Here is a 13,984-nt window from a genome sequence, read left to right as displayed (position 1 = left end):
AGGCCGGTGCCGAGCGTGTGCTGGGCACGGCAAGGAAACAACCCTCAAAGCGACCTTGTGAAAGGCCGGGTGTTGTCAGCCAAATTAAATTTCAGTCGGGCAGATCCTGCTGCTCCAGCTCTGTTGGCGCGGAGCGGGTGTTGGGTGCCGGGGGGTGAAGGAAGCCGCCGGCGGGCTGTGCCACCTCCAGCTCGGCTGCGGCGAACGTGGAGCGAGAGGCAGTTGGTCTTGGGATTACGAGAAGTCGGTCGCCGTCAGTCAGCAGCAGTTAACACTTCACTCGAGCTTTTACCCTCTGAACTGTCAGACCCCACTGCCCAGCTCTGCGGTGCTTCGGCTTTGGGGGTGTTGTTCTGGGTTTTTGTTTTCACTTGGGATTTTTTTTTTAATGTGCTGGATTTTGAAGCCCTGTTCCTACTCGACCTCACGGCACACCTGCTGTGCTGTGCTCGCAGGGCTGTGTCTGCCCCAAGGAAGGGGCACGTTTCCCCTTCTGCAGGTTACTGTGCGAGTCCACCATATCTCAGACAACAGGACCATCCTTTCCTTGGCTTGCCCCAGGGCTTTCTTGCTTAAAGCCCCCGTGCCCAGGCAGCAGTCCCTCTCCCTGGCTCACCTGGGGCTTGCCAGCACTGCTGTCCAAGCCGGGGGGCTGCTGTGCCATGGGGGGGTCCTGGAGCCACGTCCCAGCCTCGTGGGGTGACCTGGTGTTCTGTGTCACTGCTGTGCCTCCACCTTCAGCAGAAAGCCTTAACTCAGTTTGGTTTGCCTTTTTTTTTTTTTCTTAAACTCAGCCAGCATTGCACTCCCACCTCTATTTCGTAACGTTTTATTGCTCCCTGCTGTCAGCAGGGGAAGGACCCACATTTTGGAAAGCAGAAAAAAATGATGAAGCAGGAGCAGGATGGGATTTCAGACTGTTGGACCTTCTGTTCTGGGAGCACCAGAGTCCCGTGGGTGGCTCAGGACTTGCAAAGGGCCAGCACTCATCACACCTGTGGCTTCCTGTACCCATCCATCCCCAGCAAAGGTGCTTGGTGATGCAGAAAGGACTGGCCAGGGCAGCCTGCAGCCACAGCAACAGCGATGGTTCTGTTTTGCACGTCCCTGTCTGGGAATGAGTGATGAGCAACAGCCAAACCCCTGCCACGGCTAAAAAATGCAGATGAGCCCTGAGGAGGAAAAACGCCCTGGGGAGCGGGGCCGGGCTCGCCACAGGGACCCGAAGAGCTGGAGACTCGGCGGTGACATCTCACCCCATGTCCTGCTGCAAGGAAAACATCCAGCTGCCCCTGAGGTGGCGTCTGAAACCCTTTGGCCCTTCTCAGCACAGGGAGTCACAGGAGCTATTTTAAACACCTGCCTTAGGATGGGGTGAATTATCAGCAAACCAGGTGTCCCGCGGCTCCGCTCCCCACTAATGAATCCTGGTGGAAGTCGGTCTCCAAAGCCTTTTTGCCGTTGGTCTGTGGGGCAATAGCACCACCTCCACAGGGCAGGTGGGGAAACTGAGGCACAGTGCCCCAACTTGCTTGCTGTCCCACCTTTTGTGGGGGAGCTTGGGCTCACCTGCCTTTCCCTGCCCTATCCCTCCTTAGGCTGGGGCCAGCCGCAGAGGAGCTCCCAGCTTTAAGCCCCTGTTGTCCCCACATTCCCCAGGCAAGCGATTTAGTCCTCCAGGAGTCAAGACTAAAGCCCTGCACCCCCCTCAGCATGAACCTGGGGTGAAATCTGTCCCTTCACATCCCTCCTCTGAAAAATGAACCCTGTGCTGTGGCAGTGGGGGCAGCCAGGTGCTGGTTTCAGGCACCTGTAGCCCTGCTCAAGACTAGAGTCCATGTTTTGGGGTTTACACCGACCTTCCCGAGAGTGGGATCTGCACTAACCCTGCCTGCGTGACACATCGAAACTGCATCACTCGGCCTGAGAGTTGGTGGGGGTTTTTAGGAGGAAAAAACCACTTTATTCACTGAAAAAAAAGACCAAACCAACAACCAGACAAGAACTGCAAAACCTTTCCAGGTTTAGCAGCTTCAGCTAAGGAAACATATTTTTTAAAGGAATAATTGGTGTGATTCTTTCATCCTTTTCCACACTTTTGGTCCTCTTTCTCCAGGGTAATATATTTGTGTCCTTAATCTCTGTGTTTATTACAGTTCAGAGGGGGTGAAACAAGCCAAAAAATGGAGCAGCTGCTCCTGTTTCAAATTGAAGCGGCCGCTTCAGTTAACCTGAAATGACACGCAGGCACGCGTGTGCATTTGAACGGCTGCGGGGACGGAGATCTCACCCCGCTACAAAAGCTGAGACAAACAGAAGCAGCAAAATGTCATTTCAGGCCAACCCCTGCCAAAAGTCTTCCTCTTGCCCCAGCTCCTTGAAAGGGGCAGGCAGGGCCGGGCCCCCGGCACACACGCACGGCCTCGTGAGCCACCAGCGCCGACCCCAAGGGAAACCGCCCCCGTGCTGCCACCCGCGCGGCACGCGTGTGCCACGGCAGCCGGGATCTCGGTGCCAGGCTACTACTCGCAGTAAATCACTCGCTGTAGCATCCCAAAATGTGCGCGTGGGTGCGAGCAGATCCCCCCAAAACACATACATTTGGCTCAGTTGTGCCCAGGTTGGCTCCTGCCGTCACCAGCTGAGGCCTGACGGCAATCGAGGCACAGCTGAGGATGCCGAGGACTTGGATTCCAGTCCCTGTACCCCATCCTCTGGGGGGGTTTCTCTCCTTCTGGGGAGAGGGGCAGGATGAGGGCCGCGAGGAGACAGTGAGCCACCTTCCCTCGCCGAGGCGGGGGGGTCACCCTCCCGCTGCTCTAGCAGGGTGTTTCCAAACAAAGTCTTAAAAGAGTTTATCCCCGTTTATTCAGGAGGCGACTGCTTGTGCCTCGTGGCTTGCCCCATAATGGCGGCTCCTCCCCCTCCGCGGCTGTCCTTACCAGGGGACATTTTGGCACCGGGGCTCGGCTGGGGGCTGGAAATGGCCCCAAAGGGCTTTGAACCCCCGAGGGGACCAGGACAGCCGCGGGTGCCGGCGGCGCCACCCCGGGGTGCCGCAGGGACCCGGACGACGCCGCCTCCCCCCAGAGCCGTGGCCCCCGCCCGCGCCCGGCTCTGTCCGCCAGCTCCCTCCTGCGGCCCCGCGGGAGGTTGGAGCCGCTTCCTCCCGCCCTCTCCCCACGGTTCCGCCCCGGGGCTCGCTGGGCGCCTCCCCGCCCCGCCCCGCGAGCGCTCTCGCCCCTTCCCCGGGCGGTGTCTAACCCGGCCGGGCCCCCTCCTCAGCCCGCCGCCGGCCCCGCTCCCGCGGCCGCTCCCCCCGCCATGGGACGGGTCCTTCGCCCCGACGGTCTCCCCCGCCTCACGCGGCCCCTCCGCCCCGCGGGCCCCGCCCCTCCTCTGACGTCACTCCCGCCGCCCGCTCGCCATTGGCCGGCCCACAGCTCTGTCCGCCCGGGTCCAAGATGGCGCCGCCGGGCGCTGCGGGCGGGTGGCGGTGAGGCGGCCCGCGGGGCCTGGCCGGCCGGGGGGCTCCATCGCCCGCCCGCTCGCTGCCGGGCCCGCCCCTCCCTGCCTCCCGCGGCAGCAGCAGCTCTGGCAGCGGAGCGCCAAGCCGCCGGACAGGTGAGCGCCGGCCCGGCCCGACCCCCAGCTCCTCCGGGGAAGGGCTGCAAGGGCCGCGGCTCCCCTCCCCAGCGGGGGGCGTTGGTGGGCGAGCTGGAGCAGCCCCTTGTCTCGGGAAGGGGCTGCCAGAAGCACCCTGCCTGGTCGTGGGGCTGGGGCCCCTGGGGTACCCCCTGCAAGGGTGGGGGGTACCGGGGGCGCCCACCCCGGCTGTGGGCCAGGGGAGCTGGCTGGGGGCCCTGGGGTTCCCCTCTGCAGTAAGGGGGATGCCGGGGGCACCGCGGGCTGTGGGGCAGGGGAACTGTGCTGGAGGAAATGCCCTTGTATCAGGCAAGGGTAGTGCCAGGGTCGCCCCCTCATCTGTAGGGCAGGGCAGGTCCTTGGGGGGACCCCTGTGTGCACCCTCTGCCCCATGGGAAGCGGGGTGGGGGTGTCAGGGCCTCGAAGGACCCCTGGGGTGGCCTCAGAGCCAGGTCTGTACGCCCTCCTTTCCACAGATACTGAAGAGATCTCAGCCCTTCCCGAAGCCCTTAGAGATTTCACCTTGGGTCGGAGCAGCTCTGTCCCAAACAGGTGCCCCTGCCAACGTGTGTGCCCCTTGTTATCCTCCCTGCGGGGTGTCACTCCTGGTCCACCTCTGCTCGATACGAGGGACTGTGGGGCCTCTCTGTGTGCACCTCCCCTGCTGTGGTTCCTCTGGCTGGGATGTCCCTGTTCCTGCCGAGGCATCTGCCCTCACCCGGGGACGGGAGAAACAAGTGACATGTCTGATTCAAGTGGTGCTTAGGAAGAAGAGGCTGGTGGGGATGAAGGAGATGCTCCCTACAAGGCCTCTGGAGCAAGGCTCCCATGGGCACAGGGCACTCGCCTCTCTGGGGAGGCTTTCACAAGTGCTGTTCCTGTCTGGTGCTCCTCACGGCTGCTCTCATTTCCCTTCCCCTCCTGCTGTGCAGACACAGTCTGAAATGCTTAGTTGGATCTAAATTCTGCTGGGCCAGTTAAATCTCTCTTTCTAATGTGCTTTCACTCGGTTCTTTGTCACTGCGCCGGCTCCCTCAGGTTGGTGGGACAGTCCAGTCCTGTGGCAAGCAAAGGGAAAGCAATGAGCACTATGTGTTCCTCCTCTCCTGCTCACGGGGAAGCAAATGTTGTCCTCTCCCTAGGTTGTTTTGTCTCCTGATTGCTCCCGTCCCTCCCGGAGGTCACGGCCCTGCTCCCAGCTGGTGGTCTTAGACAGCATCTCTCTTCTTCAGTGGATGACTTCAGGCTTCGGCTTGGAAAGCTCAAACCTGGTGAACCTGTCTGGGAGGCAGCCAGTCCTGCCTAGACAATACACTCCAAGTCAAGGTTTTGGCAAAGTTCTCCCCTGCTCCTAACTGGCTGCTGCCCAGGAGGCTTGCTGCCACCTCGAAATCCCCCACATGCCCGTCCTTCCCAGGGACAGCTATGACAGGGCTTGGGCGACACAACAAGTGAGCCCCGCTGTCACTGGCTGGAGTCCTTCCCTGTCCCGCAGGGCTTGGAAATGTGAATTCCCAAACCTGGAAATCCTCTTGAAGGAAAAAAAGAATTAACATCAGTGTGTAAGGCACAGGGACTTGAGACATGTGGTCACTCAGAGCGAATTGGTGGTGCAGAAAAGAGCAGATCTTTAATCCCAGCTCAGGCTGGAGAGACCCTAGCTCTTAGGGTCGCTCCAGCCTGAGCTTAGGGTCTTTGCTGCTGCAAAGAACAAATCTTCAGCCAAATGTGGCACTTTGGATCTAAGGCTTTGAAGACAGAAGATTCTTGAGGCTGCCTTTGGTCTGTATTCAGCTCCCAACAACAGGGAAGAAGTGCAACCCCAGAGTAGGCTGAGGAGATTATTTCTGGGTGCTGTGTGACTTTTTGCATTGTTGTCTTTTTCTTTCCCTTTTCTGCAGCATTCAACCTGTCTGTGGAGCACAGTATCCTCTGCTGGATCCCCGGCTCACCAAAAAGTAAGTGTTTATCTTCTAGATGCAGGCCACAAGGCTTTGCAGGGTTTTTGCTCAGTCCTGCAGTGGGTGGAGGTCCCCAGCACCCTCTGGCACTGTGATGTTCCTGCCGAGAAGGGCAGCAGTGGCATGTGGCGCTGCCTTGAGCTCTGCGAAAGCTCGTGGGGAAAGCTCATGTGCTGGTGTCCTTTGTGGCCAGAAATCCCTATCATACCAGCCACATCAAAGGAGACAGGCGTATTTTTTAGCAATGGTGTCTGAGCCCTCTGCTCCCCTTTGGAGACAGAAGAACTAAGGGAAGGGGAGGTAAAGCTGCCTGGCAGCTGCGAGGCTGGAGAACCCCAGCCCCTTCCCGGCAGGAGAAGGCAGAGCTGATCTGAACTGCCTCCTTGTCTCTGTCTTGTGCTGTGTAGTGGTGAAGGTTCCCCCTTTTCTGTGATGCTTCAGGTGGTGGACTTTGACTCCTGTAGCTGAACGGTAAATGCAAAGGCTCCTTTTGTGCCCGAGAGAAGAACCAGGCTGGCCTGTCTGCTGGGAGCCATCGCAGCTGTATCAGGAGCATCTGCGAGTGCAGACTGGCTCTAACTCCTGACATGCCTCTCCCCAGGTCACTGGACTTTTTTTGGGTGTTAATCTACCAGTTTTCTCTAGGGTGGGGGGAGGCAGAGCTGGAGGAGTCGTACGTCTCTCCCCTTTGCCCTTCTGAGCTGGGAAGCCTGGCACCTCTCCAGCTGTGTGCTGGCACTGTGGCCTCTGTGCCCTGCCATCGTACCAGCTCGGGCTCTACCTCCTGCCAGCAGGCAGCGCAGAGAGTCTTAGCATGTTCCGTGGGTTTGGGAGGAGGAATGGGGAAACTGTAAGAATGGACTGGCTGGTTGGAGTGAGGACATAGGGAAGGGAAGAAAATGGAGTGGTCTGACAGCATGGCTCTGATACTGTTTCTCTCTGGTTCCCAGCTTCATCAGGGGCCACTCCAACATGCTGCCTATGAAAAGCAAGAAGTCCTCCAGCTTTTGTGAGTTTTCCCACAACACCAGTGATTCCTGGGACATCGGTGGTGATGAAGATGAGGACTTCTCTTCCTCCTCTTCTTTGCAAACTCTGAACTCTAAAAGTGGCCAAGGCCACAGCAGCCCAGGTTCTGGAGAACCACAGCAAGCTGCAGGTGAAACCCGAGCGGGCCCAATCTGCTCTCAGCGACGTGCCCACCAACTGCAAGGTTGCCAAGTCCAGCAGCGAGGCCCAGCTCTCCAGGACAGCTGGTAAGAGCCGTCCCCAGCAGCAGCCTCATGCTCTGGCTCTCCGCTGACTGGCTGCTGAACTCAGCCCCTTGCTGCTGCTCGCATGTTAGAGATGAGAGGCTGTGGCTCAGCCGGTAGGCTCAAGAGAGCCTTTCACCTCCTTGTAGTATCCTGTACTCCAGGGAACCATTTCTGGAGGCCTGGCCTCAATGCCTCAGTCTCCTCTGCTGCTCAGTATCCTGCGTACAGGCCCAGAGGATCCCGTGTTCTGGGTGCTGGGGGATTGTGGAGTTGTGTTAAGCTCTTGCTTGGAGTTGCTCACTGTCTGCTTTCTTTGTGGCCCAGTGTGCTGCTCTTAGTCAAGGTCTGGATGAGGTCCTGCTGACCCCAGGTCGGGGCAGTTTGGGCAGAGAACTGGGCAGCGTCAGCCCCTGCTCGTGGCAGTTACCCAGTAGGTCCCTGCTGCCAGCAGGTGGCATTGGCAGCCCATCGCCTCCTCTCTGTGCTAGCAATTAGCTTGATCACTCTTTAGATCAGCAGCAAGCAGAACAGATCTGAAGGCTGGTTCTTGTGGGATTCCCACAGCTCCTTCTGCCTCATCTCCTGTGCCCTTCTGCCCATGGCTTCCCATGGGAAGAGGGAATTCTGATCCCCTGGCAGCCAGGTGTCTGATGCAGGAGGAAGAGAGTGAGGGAGAAATGGGGGGAAATGATGGAAGAGCCACAACAGATGCCTGTGAACCAGCTGATCCACCAGAGTGGGACAGCGGTGCTCTGTTTGCTGGGACTGGGGAAGAGAGGGGTGCAGTCTCCAGCGGCAGACTCTGTCCCCACCTCACCACAGCATCTGCTCCTGGCAGAGGAGGCCTGTGTGTGGACCCCTTCAGAAGCAGCAGTCCCTTCCCCTTTGGCCTGTCATTCTACTCATCGCCCGAATCTCTGACCAGAACGCTTCGGGTGCTGCCCCCGAGATGCTGAGGGAGAAAACCCGCCCGGAGAAGTTTTGGCAGCTCCTTTCCAGCCACAGCACGGACCTGGGTGAGTGTGGCAAAACGGGGGTGCCTGTGGGTGGGAAGGGAAAGGCAGAGGGGGCCTGCTGCCTGCTTCAGGTCGCAGTCAGGTCTGCTCTGGCATGGATGAAAGGACTACCTGCAGTTGCTCCAAGTGGGATAGTTGCACAAACTGCTCTGTTGGCAGGTGGTTATGTCCTCCACCAGCTGCCTGTCCATTTCCAGTCTTCCTCCATCTCACAAATGATGGTTGTGATCACTGGGGACTGTTGGACTCTGCATGAGAACTGAGGCTCTGGAGGATTGGAGCCCCTGCAGCCACCAGTCCTGTGCCCAGACTGAGCTGTAAACGTCTCTCCTCCCCTTGCTGCAGACACACGTCCCCCGTCATTGCTGATGTGGAGCCTTCCTGGAGGCTCGAGTGTCTCCAGAGCCTGCAGGAGCAGACTGGGCTTTCCTCTCCTTCTGGTGTAGTGGTACCTGGACGTGCCTAGGATCTAACCCACTGCCACCACTGTCCCTTTGCAGATGAGCTGAGGAAATGCAGTTGGCCCGGTGTGCCCGGAGAGGTCCGGCCCGTGACGTGGCGTCTCCTCTCAGTGAGTACCCAGAGCTGTGACACAGGGGTCTGGGGGGACTGTGCCGAGCCAGGGACACGCGCTGCTAGACCTTCGTTGTGTCCCGTAACCAGTTTTGCTCATTTTGTATCTGTGCCCAGCCTACGGGTGAGCTGTAGGGTTTTTTTTTTGTGGGGAATGTAGTTGCTACATCCTCTCTGAGCACAAAGCCCAGACTGGTGCTGGGAACCAGTCTGTGTGGTTCCCTCTTGTTTTGGGAAACTGAATCCCATGAAGGTGGGTTGCTCCAAGATCAGTAAAGGCATCAGGGGCTGGGAAAGCCAAAACCTGTGAAAGCTCTTTCCCCAGCTCCTGAGTCTCTGTGCCTGATGCTTCCAGGCGCACAGCTGACCGGCAGGATTTCAGGGGGCGGTTTGTGGTGAGGGAAGGGGCTTTGCCCTGACACAGCTTTTCCTGCCACAGGGTTATCTCCCTGCAAACACGGAGCAGTGAAAGCTGACCCTGCAGCGCAAGCGGGAGGAGTGCTTCAGCTTCATCCAGCAGTGTTGCGATTCCCACGACAAGAAGCACCATCAGGACACCTACTGACAGATACGAGCCCTCTGCCTGTTGCCTGGCTTTCTGCCTTGGTTATGTCCCTTTCCTCCCTCTTGCTGCCGCTTGTCCGTGTGGTTGAGGGCATGCAGGGGCTTCCTCTAGCTGTAGCTATCAGGAGTCTTCTCCTTGGGGACAGGACACCATGTTTCTGTCTGTCTTCTTACAGGCAGTAGTTTAAGCCTTCCCTAAATCGACCTCATAACTAGAATTCAGACCCCAGCTCTTTCCCAGCTCAAAATTTGACCTCTTAGATGAATTGGCTCCTACCTGTGCAGAGACAACAGCAGATCGTAGATCGATACGGTGCTAACGCGGTGTCGTTATAAGCCCACAGGTGTTACCTCCAGAACTTGCATGTAATCAGAATATTACTGATTTTATACCTTTATTTCAAGTCACTAAAAAGCTGCATAGCCCCTCTAGGGGATAAGAAGATTGGAAAGGAAAGATTGGAATGGACAACCCAGGGAAAATAATCAGTGATGCCTGAGTTCCAGGAAACAGACACTCTCCTGGGAAAATGTCTTTTCTATCACTCATAGTTACAGCTGCCCACTGATGACCCCAGAGCCAGGGTGAGACATCATGGGTGCTGGATGGCACAGCCTGGCTGATTTAATGAGCTGTACAATAGGTATTGTAACTGATGTGAATTAATCTCTTCACTGCATGACTGGATCTCGTTGCCTGCTCTGGCAGATGGTGCAGCCTGGCAGATCAGCTCAGCAAGCAAGGCTAAGCCACTGGAAAGTGTCTTTTCTTAGGCAGAGTTGTAGTTTTACCTGCTACTTAAATACTACTCCATTCTTTCTCTAATTCATGAGGGTGGTATGGGGATGCTGCCCAGTCTTCAGAGATGAACAAAATCAGGGTTTGTTACAGTGTTGGTCTCCTCTTGGTGAAAAAACAGCGGAAGAACTCACCTCACATGGAGTTGGCCCATCTCCTCACTCCCTGTCCTCACAAGTTTTATTTAGAGATACCCAGGTCACATGCCAGCTGTCCCTTGTGGATGGTTAGTGGCAAATGCAACTCACCCCTCATGTGCACAGGAGGGTTTGGGAGAGGAGGGATCTGCAGTCAGTGCTGGGAAGGAGACGTGTGGGATGAGAGCAAGAAGCCCAGGACATGCCTTTTTAGTCAACTTACAGTCCTACTGTAACATCAGCAGACCCTGATGAAAGGGTAAAAAAAGCAAGGGGGTTGATTTTTGCACTGTCAGTTTAGACTCTGTTCAAGAAGCTGAACATATTCGATAAAATATGGCTGTGTAGGTACTTAAGCATGTTGGAATATATTGGGCTTGGTTAGTGCTAAAAATACCTTCTTGATTCTTTGTTACCTTTGTTCTCATTGTAAAGTAATTGATGAGTTTGTCTTTGAACAGTGAGGCTCACCTGAAATTTTGCAGCATTTAGACAGCTTTGTGGCTGGTTGCCTTTTTTCAAGGCCAGGAGGAGGATATGAGATACATTGACTGATGCATAACCCTTAGGGTGAGGCACAGAAGCAAGTCAAGAAGGCAAACTGGAGAGCCAAGTTGCTGATTATACTTCATGTGTCAAATATTCTTCTCAAAACCAAAAGGCATTAGACATGAATAGGACAAATATCTGTACCCTCACACCATGCACGGGTTAAATTATTTCTCTTCACATGTTCTGATTAATAAAGGACATTGTTTAAAGTTGATTAAATTAGTTTCACACATCTTGGAAGCCGTGGAAAGATGAAGAGCAGCGGAGAGGTGAGATGTTCAGGAGAAACTCACTTCCTATATCTGACTTTGAGGCTGCCCCATCCCAATGGCGTGTCTCTGCCTTGTGTTCCTTCTGAAAAATTCATTAATTCAGATCACTTTTTTAGCAAAAGCTTTTGTCTTGGAAAACATAAAACCTCTGCACTGAGCCTGCGCAAGAAGTAGTCCGTTGTCTTTGCCTGTTACAATACAGCCCTCTTGCCCTGCAGCTTCTGTACTCGCAGAGCTGGGCAGTTTCAGGGAGAAAAAGTAGAGATGTCCCAAATTCAGACAGTGATTAACACACGCTTTCCCAGCACTGCTTACACTGAAATCACTGATAGGTTTTGGAGTTAGCATTGCTCTGGTGTGGCAGGATCCCATTATAGCTCTTGCCCTAATGCCTGATTCACATTTTTAAGGCACTCCCAAGAAATCAGAGAAGCAAGCAGTAATTCATTGAGCTGCCTGCCATAAGCCAGCTTGGTGAAAACCAAGACACCAGATCATCCAGTAAAAATTAGATGGCCTGGGATGTGGTGGGAAACCCAGCTGGCTAATTTAGGCTAGATACCTCAGTCTTGGATGGCTCATGTGAGGAGACCCAAGGCCTGTCTGGGTTCTCATGTGCTGGCCTAACCAGGTTCATACCAGAGTAATTCAGTTTGTCCGTGCAGGTGTGAGAGGAGAACGAGGTCTTTAAATAGAGATTTGTAACCATGGGGTATAAAGTAGGTGCTCTCTTGTGGCTTTTAATTGCCGTGTTAGTTCTGTGTGCTGCTTGAAGGCTTCGTTCAAGGCTTTTAATAGCTACAAAAGACATCATCGCCTCTGTTAAGAGTGAGACTAAATATGATGCCTGCTGCGCTGTAGAGTAAGAGCTTGCAGCCTCTGTCCTTGTTACTTGCACTTCAAAACTTTTACTTCACTCTTTTCAAAGGAACACTGTGTGAACTTAGCAAAAACCTGACTTCAGTTTGAGTTTTTAAGTTTAAATTTGTGGCAGGATGTGCTTAAACTTGTTATAAATGCAACAAAGTAAGGAACAGGTTTTTCCTAATTCTTTTCAAAGGCATGACTGTGTGTGCCGAGTTGGTTGTGTCAGGAAAGGGAGTCAAACTTCAGCTGGTGGAGGGGGCCTCATTTTCTCAGAGGTACGAGGTTTCAGAAGTCTCTTGTCCCCTGGCAGGGATGGGGAGAGGTGCCCAATTAGTGCTGACAGTTCTCTGCATTCCTACACATACCATCAGGCTTACTCTTTTTTCATCTGGGCCTGGGAAAGAAGCACTGAAAAATGTGTTTGTGAAAATGTAAATTATCAGCAGGCTGCAGGCATAGCTTGCTCTCCTCTGATTGTAACTCATATTTATTTAGGACTTGACATTGTCCATTTAATGCAGCACTGAAGTTTATACAGGTTTCTAAAGCATCACTTACCATTTCATTATCTGACTTCAACAGCAAGAGATGACAGCTGAGCTATGTTTAACTCGAAGCAATAAAAGAACATAAGCAGTATAAACATTAAGCAGTAATAGAGGAATCCTACTAAGCTCTTTCTAAAATTGCTTCCCAAACTAGAAGTGTGCATTCTTCCAGTAAGTGTTGGGTACTCGTTTCCCAGAAGGAGCCAGTTAGTATTTATTACCAGCATTAATGTTGGCCAGTGACAGGTTGCAGTATAAGCAAAATAGTTTTGAAATGTAGTTATATATCTTCCTTCCTGTTGAATAAAGATTTCCTAATCTGAATTTATCTGAAGAAAAACTGACAGAGCAATCAGACTAACTGTGGGTGAATCTTGCACGGAAAATACAACCAGGAGTTTATATGAAATTCTACTGAGATCTGTGTTAAGAAATTGTGTTTTTTCTGAGCTTTTACCATTTTAAGAAAATTGAAAATTATATTTATTATCCATTCAAATGAAGAATTAGTGATCTGAGATACAATTGTTTTATAAAGCAGATTAATTACATATTTGTACACAGACTCTGTGCTAATATGTATTAATATGCCCTGTAGTATCTGGAAAAGTAATGAAATAGTTGTTTCTGAATTCTCAACTCTGTGCTAACATATGTTGTAAACCCCTTCTTTTTATCCAGAAAAAAAATTTCCTGTGCAATACTATTTTTTTTTCCTTTTTTTTTCTGGAAGAAAGAATTAATGGACGGTTCAGAAGGAAAAAGTCTCTGTGAGGAAAGATACAAATCAGTCCCCTGTGAGACATGGCTGTTGTCCCACGCAGTCACTGTGCTGTGCAGCCTCCGGGGGATGGAAGGATACCCCTCCCTGCTGGGCTGCTTCATCCCCAGGAAGGCAGTTTGCCGTTGCCTGCCGGGGGGAGTTGTCTCCCCTCCTATCCTGCCCCTCAGACTAGTACTGTCCCTCTGTCTGTCTTGCTCTCCTGTTACTCCAGGCTCAAAATGAAAGGCAAGGAAAATGTTAGAGGAGAAGACTCAGTGGGGGCAGAGAGCGCACCTGGAGAGACCCGGGACTGACAGAAACGTCAGTGGCTGCAGTAACCACCAGGGTTCACAGACTGCTCCACCCGGGTGCAGAACAAGTATGTGCAAAAGGTGAAGTTTGCCCCTTTCTCCATCAAGTGCAGGTGAGCTGACAGTTGTAAAAAAAATCTGCAGAAGTTCTTGAGAAAAAGGAAAATGTCTTGGTGATTTTGAGAGAATGGTTATACTGGTCTTGGGCCAGCAGGACGACTCTCCTGCTACAGACTGCTGGTTCAGGAGCAAAACTGTCCTAAGCTGTGATCAGCTTATCCTGCTCCACCTCTGCTGGGCCCACTCCTGTGAGAGCTGGACGGCGTGATCGCGAGCATTTGTGTCCTGGACACACAGTGCAAAAAGCTCTTCTGCAAATAGAGGCAGATGACTGTAGATTTCAAGGGAACAAATTTATTTCTTTGCTTTTCCAGTTGCAGTGGCAGCCATCAGATAACTATTGCATCAAGTTTTTAAACCTCAGGCTCATCACCTGTCAATCTGGAGCAGTCTGCTGTGACACTACAGGGTTTTTTTGTTAATCTCTGCACTCCTCCACTGTCATCCCTTTGTAGCCCACCGTTCCCATAATGGCTGTGGCTGTTTTAGAAGAGTTTCAGAAGGCTTTAGTAAAAAGTATGTACTAGCTGGTTTTTTTAAAGGCTCTTTAAAACCCTGTCTAGCCTGGAAAGATGCTCTGGTGTGGGGCCCTCAGGAGGA

The 13,984-nt window shown here is 53.5% G+C and overlaps 1 pseudogene; it reads left to right on the top strand.

Moving 5' to 3' along the window:
- Window positions 1-2,908: 2,908 nt before the first annotated feature.
- Window positions 2,909-13,911, top strand: LOC141969409 (TBC1 domain family member 22B-like; annotated as a pseudogene).
- The last annotated feature ends 73 nt before the right edge of the window (window positions 13,912-13,984 follow it).

The sequence above is a fragment of the Athene noctua genome, chromosome 22, assembly GCF_965140245.1.
Source record: "Athene noctua chromosome 22, bAthNoc1.hap1.1, whole genome shotgun sequence".
NCBI lineage: Eukaryota > Metazoa > Chordata > Aves > Strigiformes > Strigidae > Athene > Athene noctua.
This window is presented reverse-complemented; position numbering and strand designations above follow the sequence as displayed.